The 16,747-nt window shown below is 44.6% G+C and overlaps 1 long non-coding RNA gene across 1 annotated transcript; it reads right to left on the bottom strand.

Moving 5' to 3' along the window:
• Nucleotides 1-327: 327 nt before the first annotated feature.
• LOC146195965 (uncharacterized) lies at nt 328-15,585 on the bottom strand. The gene is made up of 3 exons (XR_014705614.1): nt 15,528-15,585; nt 7,123-7,264; nt 328-541 (listed from the first exon to the last, which is right to left on the bottom strand). It is a non-coding gene; the product is annotated as an uncharacterized LOC146195965 (long non-coding RNA).
• Between the last annotated feature and the right edge of the window lie 1,162 nt (nt 15,586-16,747).

The raw sequence follows: 16,747 nt of genomic DNA, 5'->3' as shown, positions 1-16,747 counted from the left end.
TACACAGTTGTATATGCTACAAACATGCGCCCTGCATGGCTTGAGATACAAGACTGTGAAATCGCGGCTCGTCAGAGTCCCCACTGATATTTTATCTTATTTTTCGTGTAATGTCAAAAATTGTAAAATAGAGTGTGTCGCTAGGCCCATCGAAGGGCGTTATCGAATGAACATTTAAAATGTGTTTATATTTATGATATCAGAACGAAATGTGCTGTCAATTTTGCTGTTGAACAAATATTAACTTATCGTTAAGCACACAAAAAGCTTGAGATGATCCACTCTTTCGAAAACCATGCGACGGAAATAATTCTGTGCAACTCATGGTGCAACAAATAATACATTTTATTGCCAATATGTGGTTGGAATCGTGTGTTTTTCCTGTTTAAGAAAAGTGGTTTGATCTGTAGTCACTATTTCCAAGAGGCACATTCATCTCGGCGCATACACCGACAGACTCGCCAAATCTGTCGTTCCTGGGAAAACATGTGCAATTTCCTCCGGCCAGTCCTGTACAAGGCGTAGGGCGCTTAGGATTGCACTGTTGGAAATTACGTGAAAAGGGTATAGCTTTAGATGGGTGCATATTTATGTTCGAGGCATACATTACGGAGACAACTGTCACAAAAGATTACTGATGGAACTTAATATCGGTCTTGAAGTGTATGATACAGCAGTGTTATTGACTGCAGTCGGAAACTCCCGTCGTAATTCCTCGCGCGCGCAGACACACCTTACTACTCTCTTAACCAAGAATATATTTTTGTTTCTAAGGCCCATTTTACTAAAATATAGTCGTACGCTATGACACTATTTCATTCGTTTCTGATTTGCTCATGCAACCGAAGGCCTCACATGTTGAAAAGTCGTAAGCTATGATACTATTCCATTCATTTGTTATTTGCTTATGAAACCGGCGGCCTCACATATTGAAGGCCAACAGAGAGAGGCGTAACACCCCTCAAAAAACAATATTTATGAATGAGCCGAGATAGCTGGGAAGCGACGTGTTTGAAATGGCAATGAAGTATTCTGTGCATTCGATTCTTATCGTACAGTAACTGCATGAGCTACAAACGCATACGAAGTTCATGTCAGGGATCTTGTGAAGTAAAACAACCTGCCAACCTAACCCTCTGCAAATATTGAATTCTAGCAAATATTGAATTCTAGCAAATTTATGTCTAAAATATAGATGCTATTCTTCCATTTTGATTGTCTTCCCGATAAGAAGAGTCGTCTAAGAATATAGGGTGATATATATTGGAAAGTTCAATACATTTTTAAAGCTGGAGATTTAGTCGGCTGTCTGGTTACTGCATGCCTAGTGAACAGTAGAAGTTTCTTCGCAAGTTACATCGATGTTTCTTATTCTAGCGCTGGCATGAAAATCTTCGCAGCTGACACGACTGAGCTGCTCTAATAGCAACTATATTCAAACAGTCACATTTCGCTGTGTTGGTCATTTAAAGGAGAATTTCGGTCATGGGGCTATTGAACATGCTCATGTGTTTACACTATATTGTGACAATCACCAGGAAAGTTAGAGAGGGCTGTTTGGAGATGTTTACAAGCAAAAACATCCGGTAGTGCACATTCAGAACGACTATGACCTGCTGGGACCGTGAATCTGTTTAAACGTCTTTCTTTCTTTCCTGATAAATATCCTTTTATTCCCGGCATCAATAACGCCGTTAAAAAAGCGCCGTTTTCTCCTCCTCACTATAGGCTATTCGCTTGCGCCTAACTTCTGCTGTTTTCAGGCTCGTGGTTTCTCTGGCGACAGGTGCGTCCGCTGGCTCAATGAGTTGCGCGCTTTTCACTAGGCGATCAACGATCTACAAGCGATACGAACTTTCAGCAGCTTAAATAGATCATTGGCGGTAAACACTTTATTTAAGAAAATTAGCTTTATTGGAAGCATGAGAGATGTCTTCACCTGCAAACATGCTGCAGTCCTGATCTGTAATGCGGGGATTCCTCGCCCGAAAGCAATATAGCGATGGCGGACCAGATTTCAGTTAAGATATTCGAATACATACTGACGTGATTCGGGTGGCTTTCAATTAAATAAAAAAAGTTTTAACATTATGGCGGCAATGCTGTCGTCAACGGCTCGAGGCTTGGATCAGCGCAGATTGCCGTGAATGTAGAGAACGTGCCCTCCACTATCGCGTCTATATGCTAAATGAAAATGCCCAGTCGTACGTGCTATACTTGACGAGCCTCTTCACGCGTGCCGATGCCATTATGCGTAAAGACAAAAAAGTGAGGCACCTTATTCTGGGCCTTAGAGAGCTGCTGGTCGCTGGATGTGTGCCGACCGTTCTTTCCACGCTTCCAGTGACAGAATCGTTTGCATCTATTGAATGGCATCCTGACTCTTTGCGAGCTGATAGCAGCGTCGTGTGCGAAGATTTAAGTAAGATCTGCAACCCATTGCAGCCGTCACCAGCTTCCGTTTCTGCTATTGCGCCTGAAAAGCTGCGACGGGGCGTTCAAGAGCCCTCTGTCGCCTGCCGACACGAGCTCACCATCGGCTTTGGAAACTTAAACCCGTCCACGTATGGGGAAGCTGTGCAGCGTCGTGCTCCCCTTCACCATCATCTATTCTCGAGCCACCAACTGTTCTGCTCCCCGCGGTGCAACCAGCGCAGTATTACGGCGATGGTTCTCTACCCCGACAAAAAGCTGACATTTTGGGGGCGCGTGACTGCCGTCCGATTGTTTTAGGCAGTGGACTGGACAATCTCATCCGTGATTGTTCGTATCGACGCGTCCATCTTCATAGCTTCCCTGGTTTCGCCAACGAACTCGAGTTATTGGCGTATCTAGCGGTTCAATGTTCTTTCTCCCGTTTGCAGAATCAGTACTGTTCCCTATCACGAAAGTAGTATTTGTGGTTCAGTCACGACTCCTCGCGAAAGGATCAGGGCCGCTAGCCTAGCTCTCGCCGGGACTACTGAAAGCATCCACCTTTGTTGGCGAGGCAGCTGCTAGTCGCTGTCTTGAAGATCTATCCTCGCCGCTTCTTTCCGACCGACAGCTGCTAGTACTGTGACCGAGAAAAGTGAAAAGCGTTTCTTTCGGCATCCCTGCTATTTAGATGGCCGTAAAACAGTCAGTGCATTATTGGAACCGGTGCCGACTATTCGAGTTTGAGCGGCCGCATGGCGACTGCTTTAAGAAAATGCTTACTGCTTGGCCTTGTCTAGCTTCGGACCGTCGGCAGTCATCTAGACCTCTAAGGAGGTCTTCACGGCTCGTTGCGATATTAACGAATGCATATTCGTAGCTGCGTAGTTGTCTTCAGTAATTTCTCTCTGTGTCTTGTCATTGGCAACGACGTTTCGCACGAGCACGGTGTTGTTATCGACCTGCGGGATAGGGATCGTCACGTTTGGATCGGACACACTGCTGAACAGGACAGTAGCAGCCTTCGCAATGCCGCACTTCGTGTTTCCGTCCTGAGCGTCCCGCTGGAACCAGAAAGCAGTGTTCTGGTTGAAGTTACCTTTCACTGCTTCCGTGCTGGCGACGCTGTAGCAGGGGCGAACCGTTCACTGCATCTATGTCAAGGCATCTGAGTTGCTCACAGTTTACTGTCGATTCACTATGGTCGGGCTCCACTTATTGTCAGAAATGTTTTAATGATCAGCGGAATCTGTTCCCAGGGCCCGGTATCGCTTTCGCAAACTGCATTGCTGACGACCCAGTGTTGATCATACGTGGCAGTCGAAAGTGACTTACCATGACTTGGCAACGTCGACATTAGCTCCACTTGGGGCAAAGAGAAACGGTGGTCCTTAGAGATACTGTTCATGGATTTCAAGAACTGATTTGCTTCCCCCTCGAAAGTTCGTCAAACACCCAACACGCAACATCGTAGCATTAATTATGATGACTCTCGCCCTTTTAAACAACCCACTTACCGTGTTTCCGCCAAATAATGGGAAGTGATCCAAACGCAAGACGAGGAGATGCTTCACGAAGTCATTGTACATACTTCTCAAAGTTCGTGGTCTAGCTCCGACACTGTATGAATTGCTTGGCTTAAGTCCTTCTACCCGGGTAAACATAAGGCTGCAGCTCTGACCGACGTCGTTAAGCCTTTTTTGTTTTGAAGCGAGAACTTCACTGGTATACCTGCACCACCTTTTGCGTGCGCCGGACTCTAACTTTCAGTTGGCTTTCAAACGCGTGCATGGTGGAGCGCAGCCTGCTCGCCGCTCGGTTCGTTCTCGAAAGTGTGGTGCAGGAGCTGGCGGTGCTCCTGTCTACTGCGCTGCTTATCTTCAGCATTGCACAACTGCTTCTTAGCATACCTGGCAAATTCAATTCGCACCGGTAGTTATCGCCGGCCTCCGCACGAACGTCATCAATTAGCTATGTGCCTAATTGCGCATGCGTGGTACTCCGGCTGCTTCCTTCGTCGGGATACATGCAGTGGAGCAGTTACTCCCTTGCGAAGGCCTATACATACATACATATATATATATATATATATATATATATATATATATATATATATATATATATATATATATATATATATATATATATATATATAATGTACGGTACATGTTTAGTGATATGCCATAGATGAGGCAAACGCTTAGCCGAAGCGCTCGTTAAGGCCACAAACAAGCCAAACCTACTCATCCTGCCGGCATCGCTCGCCGTGAAGACGCAGCACGTAGGAAAAATATAGCTGAGAGAGCTGAGCGAGCGATGCAATCTACCGAAGAGCGAGAAGAGAGAATTGCAAAGCGATGACAGAAGGCGGTGGATGAGAAGGTGCGACAGAAACAACCACGAAGAAATTGTTCGGTGTAATCCATGACTACTACTAATTTCGCTTTATATATCCATGATCAGCTGTCAGAATCCACTCTGCAGCTCTTGGTAGCGCTTTCTTGCGTTCCGAATTGTTCTTCATTTTTTTCTAAAGGCTGAAGTAATGCCACCGAGAATTGCCGAGTGACGCATGACTGATGATTTAAGGACGAAGAAATGTCAATAACGCTTGCGCATCTATACTGTTCCTTCCGTTTCCTCTTGACTGACCCACTGTCATAAATTTTCCCTGCAATCCTATCTACCTAGCCGACGAGTACGTGACAGTATAATAAATATTACAGCGCGCTTTCCAAGAAAACAAAGGTCCCTTGTCTACGCTATAGCTGTGCACAACAGTATTTTTCATGTGCCTCCAATGTTAACAAAGTGTTTTGGGGACCAGTTGTTGCAGGAGTGAACAGAGAATAAAAATGAATTATCACGTCTTCTCCGCGGATAGAAAATGCCATCCCCATCCCGGTGCTGGCCCTAACTTTAGTGACAAACCGTTGATTTACTACCGTTTAGTGTAGCGTGTTATATTACGAATTTGCATGCCACCGTCGTTAGTCGCTACGCGCAAGAAAACGCCCTGCAACGTTGATAAGAAGAATTGCCAGCTATGCCTGGTTTAACAAGACAGCTGCTTCATAGGTGTTCAGAATCGCGAATTGCATTGGCCAATAATACTAAAAAAAAATTAACAGTGGCTTATTTTGGTTAAGTCCTGTTAGAAGCGAAAGCAAGTCGAGGTGAGTACTACCACTGGATGTATCGCGGCGTTCGGCTTCTTGGCGTCGTCTTTTCGCGAGGCGTTCCCCTCGTTTTTCCGTTGTTTCCTATGCGCGTTTCGCCTTGGCTCGTTCTTTCTTACATCGCTCAACTTATTTTGGTGCAATACCAAGAATAAAACATATCTATACTACACAACCTTGGTTGACAGCACATAAATTTGAAGACATTACTATATTTCTTCATTGCAGCTTACGATATCCTTGTTGCTAAACAATTGCCTCAATACGGAAGTAACAACGGAAAAAAACCTTGTGCCAGCGGAAACCCTGCGGTTTTTGATTTTGTAAAATATTGTCCTGGGCCTTCTGATCATCTCTTCAGGGGTGAAATATTCAAAAGGCCCAAGAACAAGCATCTCTCACATTGGAAATTTATTTCCTTGTATCCAAAATCCGCTTTGTGTACTAATTCCTGTTGTGTTGGGCAGCGAGAGGATTTAAAGGTGTTGGCTTCTTTCTCAAACCAAGATGCTTGATGTGAGAGCAGCAGGCTTGGACGTGTTTAGAATCAGTTTGAAAAACAGATAAAGCTCAGTACAACCTCTCAGGCAAATTGTTTTAGAGTTCAATACAAAGACGCAGTTGTGCCTCAGAATGACACACTGCACTAATGAGAAAAACGCACACAATACGTTTCCTGTCTAGTCTCGGGATGTCACATAACCCGCCGACCAGTTCTGCGCCCGGCGACTTTCATGAACGCAAATTAAAGGAGCGCTAGCACGGCATGGCACTCCCGACCTATTTTTGCAGGCCCTCACCTGCTTACTGCCGCCGCCTAGAGAAATGGTCAAAATGTTTGTGACTGTGAGACAGAATGGCGGCATGCAGGGTTACGTTGTTGGTTACCTTCCAAGTATGATTTGGCACAGATGCTTATGATTTGTCGATTCTGTGAGGTTTTAAACAGTAGATGCCGGTGCAGTGGGATTCTCTCACAATTAAAGCCGCAGAGGGCTTCTCATAAATTAAGTAATAAACGGTCAAAAACGCTGACATCAAAGGCGCTGACAAAATTTGTTTCAACATGGGGCTACTGGACCGGTTTCGCCAACATGGAATGTTTCAGAGCGTAGTTTTAGGCGTTTCTTCCTTGATTGCGCTAAGGAATAATGGTGCCGCTAGAGCGTGCTTGGTAGTCGTTGCCTTTGTAACCATCAAGACCTTGAAGTATTAAATTTCAGTTGAAGGGTAGTTATAATTGAAAATATAAAACATTCTCCAACTGCGGAGTATATTGTGAATGCTCTAGAAAACAAATTCTTTAGCAGCGTATATCACTGGTCTTCCAAATGTTACTCCCGAGTATTGTAAGCATCGGCTAATGCATTTTATTTCCGCGTGAACTCTGACTCCCCATTACTGTACACAACTTAGAGAATGAAATCCTCAAGAGAGAGTGCTAATTCGGGTAAAATAATACACAGTTTGTTTCATTTGTCGCAGAGCACATGAACATACCATAGAAAACCATTTCTCGTATGCTTACCGTTCGGAGGCACATTTTATGGTGAGCCCAATTTCCCATGAACTGCAACTGAAATGTGTTGGTATTTGTTCCGTATGTAACGTATGTTACCGAGTTGTTGCCGCCCACCGGTACAACTTGGAGGTCGATTAGTGTTACATTTCTGGAATAAATTATACAGAAAAAATTATCAGGCAGCCACATGATATAGTATTATCATCAAGAAGCGATTATCATTGGACGTCTTTGTGTAAGGTCTTAAAATTGAAGTGTCTGTGAATACAAATTGGGCACGCTAACTACCACAGGAACATGGCACGCAAGGTGATAGGGTGGTGCAGGTCAGAAACAATTCTCGCATGTTTCAGATAATGTCAGTGCTTTGAACTATCTCACTCGACTATGGAACTTGGAGCAGATATCAAAGACTAATTGCGCTAGTCAGTTGCCAGGTCACAATAAGGCCGCAGAGAGTGGCTCGCCGATTTCTTATGGGTTGGTTCTCTTGTAGCCAGCTCAGACCAACGTGAACGAGCAGCTAAACAGCATTCTTAAACAATGAAATTATGCGCCGAATTTTTATCTTTCGTCATCAGCTGCGAGCCGCAAAATGGTTAGATGCGCGTAAGTTGCATTTTTGTTATTACGCAAGCTTCCCATAAGGCATATTATAAAATCACATGTAAATTTTTTTCCGCGAGCAACTGGAAAACACTCCTCCTCTTATCGTTGTCGATTAGCCATTTATAGAAGTCCTCTTCCCTTGTTGCGGTTAGTCCCACTTCCTGCAGTATATGCCTCCTTGATGCCCTTATCCTTGTACAAGCCCACAGCAAGTGGCGAACATCCACTTCTGCAGCACGGGTGAAACCCTTCGGGCATGTGGTGGGTCCGATGTCTTCATGAGATTCGGATCGACATGTTACCGACGGGGTAAGGGCCGCTCCAGCTCTTATCCTTCTAAGGGAAACCTTCTCTAATCTCGTTAAGTTGTGCGAAAGGGGAAACCTACACTGGGGATATAGGACACGTATACATTTCCCTAAAGATGATGCTAAGATGAGCACAGCTGAGCGGGCATCAAAAGCGAGCCTGGCGGGGTGCATTAGTCTTTGGAACTTCGTGTGTGGGGTCGATGGTGCGTTCACCTAGGCAGTATTAGGTTCGATTGCATAGGCGATTGGGTATGTGAACTTGAGATTATGTGTGCTCTAGAGTTTGTCTATGGTTGTGGCTATTCCACATTGTTATCTAATGGATGCAGGGAACCACATTAGGGAAAAGCTCCTGTAAGAAACGTAAAAGAAAAAAACGGTCACGTACTCACTCTTCTTCTGGCCTATCCAGTTTATTCTTTCTCGATATCTCTGCAATATGAATTGTCTTGAATATTCTGTTCGTATGCCAGCTATTATTTGAAAATTCCTCGCCGCTTCTAGGCTCAGTCAACGTGATTGACATTTTCCTGATTTAGGAGTTCAGGCTGGTTTCTTGCCGCAATCCGTGGTCTTTGTGTGTCTATGTTCCCAATGTGCCCAGACAATTGCCGATTCGCCACTTCTCACAGATAGTCCTTCTATAGCGCGGCTCTGACGACCTTAACTAAATCTAACGGGGCTGCTAGTGGACTGTATACGTGACTCTCACGTCAAGTGCCACGCATACGGACAAGCTGCCCTGCAAGTCATTTTTTGACGGGTTATGAACACCGGTGAGCCCATGCTGGTGCACGCGGCTGATGAACCTGCTTTATAGAGAGCCTCAGAATCCTCGCAACATGGTAGAGTTGAACGGCATGCTAAAAAAAGTTGCTCCTCTAAATATTGGAGAGCCACTCCATACCAGCGAAGCACTTTCACCTTTCCGTACTTTTTTACAGCCATATAGCACTCAAGCAACCGCACTTCTTTGTTGCGGTGTAAACCGAACGGAGATAAAATTTAATCACTTGCATTTCCTTAACACCATTCGGATGTTATGACAAAGTTTAGTCTGAGACCAATAATACAGCACTGTTATCACGAACAAGAAAGGTTAGCCAGGGTTATATATCGCCTACATCCATTAAGAAATGTGAAAGCAAAAACAATGTAGGGTTTTGCTTGACAGTTCGTCGAAAATGGGCCAGCAGAATGCCCAGAAAAATGTAAAACGCATTTATTGTAGTCTTAAGCTTTAAAATAGTGAAGATGCTCTTATGGAAAATGTCGTGCTTTGAAATAAAACAATGTTTCTAATATAATAAAGTCAGTCTGTCAATACCGATTCTTTTGTTAAACATCGCCACTCTCTGACACAGCCAGTTACGCTAGCTGAAGATACCGCGCGGCGGCGCCGTCCATTTCGGCGAGTAGAGCAGGCGTTCGTCGAAGAAAGTGAAGAGCGAAGTATTAGTGTTTTATTTCTCCCGCATTTTAACAAATGGAGCATCTAGTTACATGACGGCTGGTGTTTTTCGTAAACTCATTGCTTTCTTTAAGCTATGCCGCGAGGCTGTTGTTTGTCGGGGTGCCGGTACTACTGATGCAAGATGAAAAGAGGTCGCTTTCTCGTTTCTTATCCTACACAAAATTACAACAAAAGTATAAAAGTATAAATGTCGTGACCAGACAGTTGAGGATGCTATAACATTTCAGTTGACATAAATCGTGACAGTAGAACTTCATCTCAAATAAAGTTTGCCGAACAGTTAGGGGATCTATTTTTCCGCCTTGTTCAAGCGCCGTTCTTTTGTCCGTCGTCGTAGGACTGTATGTCTTCCAAAAGTAAAACAAGATCCAATTCCCTGCCAATAGTATGGAACTGTGAAGTCACAGGTTTTTGCGGCGTCACAATGCCACGTATTTATTTTGCAGCACAGTTCCCAGAGGTGCTGAAAAAATAAAGCCTCTCCGGCGTCTATGGTAGTTTGACTACCATGGGATCCTTCTACAATGTCCGAGCTTGAGAATGTTTATCGCGACTGCCTACACGCGCTCCGTTCAGTGAGCGGTGAGTTGGTTATCCCGGGTCAGCGCTGAAACAAAATGTGCACTATGGCTGTCTGGATGATATACATGCTGTGCGCGGAGAGTCACCCGTCTGTCGAGCTGGTAAAGGCACTTGCGCGTAGATGTCCGCCTGGAACGGTGGTACGTAGCGCCCGTTTTGCAATGGGTCGTCGAGGCCAGACAGCTGCTACTTCGCTAAAACACGGACACGGCCGTTGCCTTTATAACTGTGGAAGAAGCAGGCTCTTACCTGCACAACTTTATGCTTCCAAGCACAGCTGCATCCCCTGTTTCTGAAAAGCCTTCCTCCAAGCGTGTTTAAACAACTTTATATATACGGGATTTTTAACGAAAAAAACAGCAGTAGCAACTGCCTGCGGACGAAGACAAAGAAAGAGACATACTGGCTTTCGCAAGAGCGAAGCAACTGGGGCGAGCATCAGATAGATTACTAAGCGCGCTGTAACAAGCGTGACATCTGCAAAGCAGGACTTGAAAAATATTCGCATGCATCTTATCCGTGCGTATTTGCGCCAAGAGTGAACAAGGACGGATTTACAGCGGCCTGCGTGCTTCTGTAATCAGGCCCGGATTGAAAGAGAAACTTCTCCATGAATTTAATACGGACAAGCGAGACACAGCTCTTCTGACCCTCCAGCCTAAACACGCAAAATGCACACTAGTGGTCTGACTGCAAACCACGGAGGCTATAGCAGTATAAACACGGAATAACCTGATTGCTGACAGTGATTGTGCGGTGCGGCATATTTGCCAGTAGGATATTGGGACCGCAGTTCTTTAAAAACTGCTGCCCTCAAAAGTTTACACGGACAACATTTTAGAATTGTAGAGGAAGGTCTTCTTGGCCTTCACTTCCCCGTGGTAAACGGTCTGGCCTAAACATGACGGGACGCCAGCAGAGGCATCATCACATGACCTACACTACGTAGGTAGAAATTTCGCAAAAGAGGTTGGGACGAAGTCGTCATCTGGCCGCAAAGGTATCAAAATCTAAACCCTTTAGATGATTTCATTTCAGGTATGTGACGAATATATGCAGTACCTTTCCTCTCTGTAAAGCATATGCACTTGAGAGTAATTAAAATGAAATCATTGAGATATACGGTATTGAACGAAAATGTTCAAGGACCTTAAATAGATCGCTTCTGCATGCACTGAAACACATCCGCAGATGGTAACAAAGGTGCTTGATGCTAAGCTGCACCGCCTCATGGTGTGTGTTAGTATGAACGGACAGTACGTATAATGTGTTAAAAAGCGCATATATTCTCTCTAGATGTGAAGGCGAAGTTTATGACGGTTATAGGCCGAACGTAAACTGTATTATGCCACAATTTAAATTGCTATATTATATGTGCCTCTTTAAATTTCATGATCATCATTCGTTATTTTAAGTGTAGCTAAATACTCCTATTGAACCCCTTACATATAACTGGAACATTACACAACTATTGAACATTTCCACCGGATTGGTCTGTGCAAAATCATAATGAAGGTTAGACAACCTCATAGCAGACTTGTGGTGTTGGCCTTGCCGAGTTTCTCTGATGGTATGGTGCAGAACCCGCCGCATACACTGAACATAGAAGAGTCGGCGCTCAGCCTCAATGTGGTGTCTGCTCCCATATTTCTTGCTTTATGATGAGCCGTATTGCATGCCACTTTATGCGGATGATCTGCCCACTGTCATACACTTATGGCAGTGGGCAGTGGAAAAATCTGCCCACTGTCATATTTCTTATTTGACTAAAACCCTCGAATCTGTCCAAAATCGCTCAGTTAGATTCGATTCATCTTTTCCAATTACTCTTATCGTTCCAGTGTGACAACTGTAAAATCTGAAGCTAACCTGCCTAATCTCGAGACACGACGCAAAACCAACAGACTTAGCCTCTTTGACAAATTCTTGACTTAGCCTCTTTGACAAATTCTTTCACTTGTCACTTGCTGATCTAGAACCAGCTCATTGCACCTCCGCTCGAACCAGTCACGCAAAAGCCATTTATCCGCCTCGCGTACGTACCTGCAGTCGGCTGGAATGACCTGCCTGCACATGCCGCACTCCATACCAGCCCCGCGAATTTTAGAAAAGCCGTCGAAGATCTTTTTATTTATTCTTTCTATTTTTTTATTTTCTGTGTTGCCATGTATTCCCCTCATGTAATACCCAAAACTGGGGCATTTGAGGTGTACAATAAATAAATAAATAAATAAAGTGTATCAATCATAATTCACAGACTAGATTAATGAACTCATATATTTCTCCCCTCTTTTTCGTAACAAATTCGGTGATTACCTTCTGGTCAGATAATCATCAATACAGCATTGCGATGCAGCAATCGCAGTCAAACGTCACCGTGCATGCCCTGGTGTCGCCAATACAAGTGCATCTTCAGGTGCTGCACGCGTGCACAGCTGTGAACATAGTGAAGGGGGCATTTACTTTTGTCCAGCATGGAACACAGTGAAATCAATTTTTATGAAAATATTGACCGGCTTAACTAAGAAGGATATTTTTCGAGCACTCTCCTGAGATGATCAGGTACCCAAGGCGTAAAATGAGAAATAATGCAATTAGATTCAGCTACCCTGATACATGCAAATCGTATGCGTCAAGCAGAAAACACCGCAACATTCATACGTAAAGTGCAATAAAACAAGTCCCATTAGTGGAGGTGATGAACTGCTAACTATGTTACGGATGAGCAAAGAAGAAGAAGCGGGTAGTGGCGCAGCCCAGCCAGCAGTGGTCGCTCTTGGCCCGCTATACATTTCACTAAACGTCTCTCACAGTCATCTAACATCATCTCTCTATTCTCCTGTTTTCACCGGCTTGCCGCACGGTAAAATTGGGTTGGAGGTTTGGGGTACTTCATCATCATCCCCTCATCCGCTTCGCTACCCTGGGACTTCTGCGCCGTCGGCTGAAGGTTAGGAGAATCGCATGGCTGTTCCCCGGCCTGCCGGACCCAGCAGGACCTTGCCGTTCCTCCGCCCCTTCCACCGGCCACGACCACGAGACACGACAAAAAAGAGACTGAACTGAGACACCACACATAACCACAACACAATGAGAGACCCGAACGACTATATGTAACCCCACTGACCAGATGTGCCGACCAAAGACCCCACGACCCAATACAGCGCTACACTTTAAGACGTCCTCGTCTGTCTATGCCATGCGGCGCGTGCCTTGGCCTCCGCCATTCAGTTGTGGCAAAGTGTTACCTGAGAGTGTCCTGGGCTAACATTCATCGGGAATCATCGTGTCGGCAAGCCGTTCTATTCTTCCTTCTTTCTCTTCTTCAAGCATCTGGACCCACCCATCATCATGCCATGGAGCCATCAACACCGGTAAACTTCCTCGTTCAAGATCGGACGATCGCTCGGTGGCCAGGGGTCATGATACGGACGATCAAGGAAGAAAAAGCGGGCAGTGACGCGGGCACGGGTGCTCGCACTAGGCCCATAAACATTTCATTAAGCGTCATCTCACGGTCATTCAGTATAATCTCCATATAATGTGGTCGAGAGTACCCCTCTCCCCACATGCTGTACAATGATCATTTTCCTGTTCCCCTGGTAGTATGTGGAATGTGGAAGACCAATACTGGAGTCGAGGAAAATATCAATAGTAAAGAGAGATGGGAAGGCCTGCTGCGGAGCGAAGATCCCGCTCGGCAGCAACAAGCCGTCCGCCTAGGGGCCGGGGCCGCGCAAAGACAAAGTCTCTTTGTTAGCCTTTAGTCGCGGTGGCTCAAAGCCCCATCCCCTAGACCTGCGTGCCGGTTGTGGGGAGTAAGGGGCCTCTATTTATGGTGGTTATAAAAGTTGTCATCCATCCAACCAACATCATCTTCCTGTTCTCTGTTATCCTGTTTTTATCGGCTTGCCGCACCGTAACAAGATATTCTCAAACAAGAATGGTGTTTCATGTTACCTGTGAATGGCACAATCCAAGAGATTTACGCGCAATGCCGATTTGCTGATGAACCCGATTACACTAGAACACTTGAATTACGACTGGAAAACGATGACTAAAATAGTGTTGCGCTTTTTTCTTTAAAGTTCGGATTTCAAAGTTGCATTACTAATTAGAGCAGCGCTCCATCAGTATTCTCATCCAGCATTGTAAACGTAGTTGTGATAAACCAGAACATTTGTAATTTTTAAAGTGGAATGTTTTATTGTTATCATGTTAGTTTACGGAATTCATAACAGAGTTACATACCATGTCCCACATTCAGATGCTGTTTGGCATGGCTGTCCAAGAAAGAGTCAAAAGCTACAACCTAAAAACCTAGAACCTACAACCACCCTTTCAATAGACAATTAAGTAATGTGTTGGTCGCAATAAAAGATAGCACGCAAAATATTCCAGTGAGCTGTGAGATGTCAATGCCCGCTAAAGAACTCCAAGATGTCGAAAGTTATAGAGGACTTCACTTCGGCGCGTCCCATAGCTTGATGCGCTTTGGAACTTTAAATCCCATAAACCAAAACAAAATATCTGATTAGAACAGCCTTCGCTACACTCCAAAATTACAACGCGTGCTGCTGACCTTTTTCTATGCCATGTAGTAGTGTGGCTCGTGCAGATTGGCCTGCTTACACCGCGAGAAAAACGAACACGTGATTTGAGCGTCCAAAACTGAACGTGCCGCGCATGCGACCCTTGTCAGTGCTCGAGCCGCCACGCGCTTTTGCATGCGTGGTTTGTCGTGACAGCAAAATAGTAGCAGAAGAAATAAGCGAAATTCAATCTGGTTACAAGTGGTGACACATCCAGCGCACAAAGGTAAAAAATACAGATTGACGCCGAATGGTAAGAATATATTCAGAGTGATGAAGACTAAAAGGCCGCTAGATTAATCAGCCAGCTATTACCAGTGAAAGGAATGTTAATGACCTTCTGTAGCATTGAGGCTTCAAAATGGCGAGGAGAACGTCCCCGGCAAGCTTTTTTTTTGTGTGAGATGGGGTGCTAACCCACTAGGGGTAAAAAACTGTAAAGGGCATACTACAAACTTTTCGAAACTGCGAAGCTTCAGAACGTGGATGTCAACGCCGACGCTGCAACTCATGTTTATTGCATTGGCGTACAACGCTCTTGAGTCAAAATAACAGTGGTCTAGCATATGTTTAATTAGTTTTGCATTAAAATTATGTATAGCAGAAAAAAAAAGAAATTTATTCCGGGCAGCGCACAGCTCACGAGTAGCCATTTTATTTTACGTACAAGAACAATCTTTTTAAAGCATTTGTTTATATCGCACTGCACTGCGCTGTCAATGCCTGAGAGTTGACTGAGTTCACAGTGCGTACAAATAGAAAAAATTCTATTTAGGCGAAATTTTACTGGAAGGGAACGAGCACAATATCATTTGCTTGATAAAAATATAGGCAGAAGTATACCTGTTTTGGAGCTTCCGCTTTTTATGGCCTCCTTTATTGGCTCTCTTCCCTTCAGCACTGCAAGCGAAAAATAGAGAACCATATCTTCAGTGACAATACTTTGAAAGACATTTTCGCAAATATAGAACCGTAGCTGTTGGTTGAAGCTCGGTCATGAATAAAGTGAAGCTTCTCAAGGAGTTATGCACTGGCATTATATATTCGTGTCCGCGCTTGTATCGCATTGCCTCTTGCCCATTATATGCGTAGGATGCAGCAGTGTGGCCAAGTGACACGCTTTGCTTCTATCTTTTTCCTCTCAGTAACACGAATGCTAACGCAGTCAAAGTAGCACTTACAGAAAGTGGTCTTTGAAAGCACGGTGGAGACAATTAAGCGTACTACAAGAACTCAGCCAGTTATTTTTAAGAACTTAATCGATGTAAGATAGGCTGCTGGCTTTGTCGCTCTTTGGATGCTTCGTCAACATTAGGGAATGCATATTGCAGGGAACTGTTCCTGCATTCTATTGACTGCCTTTGTTTTAGAGAGAGCTGGATAGTGTACGCTACCACCTCAGTGACTGCCAGCTTGCATTATGCGTGACTCCTTTGTGCTTTGCCTTAATCCTTAATTTCATCTAAAGCACTGCTTCTTTATATAATAAAGGTTGTTCGGCCTTAGTGCTCAAGGGCACCAGCATGTTGCGCCCCTATGTCCTATTCTTTGTCGTCGTTCACATCCTTGCTCTAATATTGTGCATGTAGGAGAAAGAAGGGTATTATTAGGGCTTCGATGTTTTTTAGCTATTCAATTTCATTTATTGTCTTCTCTTAAAAACTAATTTTTACTCAGTAATTTCACCTATTTTAATCAATAGCCTCCGCACCTCGTTCTGTTCAAAGTCCAGCGACAGTTTTTGGTCGTCAGTTCATTTCGAAAAGCAGAACTGAAAAACTTGTGAATGCACTTCAGCTCCTCAGAGGATATTGTCACGTTACGTGCGGCAGCATTGATTCGAGCATTGTCACAGGCTCTGTGCCGTGCACAAGCCAGAACTAGGACACTTTGGTTGTTTCCTGGACTGCCTTCCCTGTTACAGCGATGATCTCGTACTTCAGGATTGCGTCCAAAGTCTTGTTTTGGGGTCGACGTACATGGCGATCATGTCTGCGATCGTTTTATTGAGGCGCTCCGTACGTACGTTGTTCAGTGGATGATCGCTGTTGTTCAACGGTTGC

This window comes from Amblyomma maculatum, chromosome 3 (genome assembly GCF_055883805.1).
Source record: "Amblyomma maculatum isolate TAMU_Amacu chromosome 3, ASM5588380v1, whole genome shotgun sequence".
NCBI classification, from domain to species: Eukaryota; Metazoa; Arthropoda; class Arachnida; order Ixodida; family Ixodidae; genus Amblyomma; species Amblyomma maculatum.
The sequence above is the reverse complement of the archived record's forward strand: the minus strand, read 5'-3'. Positions and strand labels throughout refer to the sequence as shown.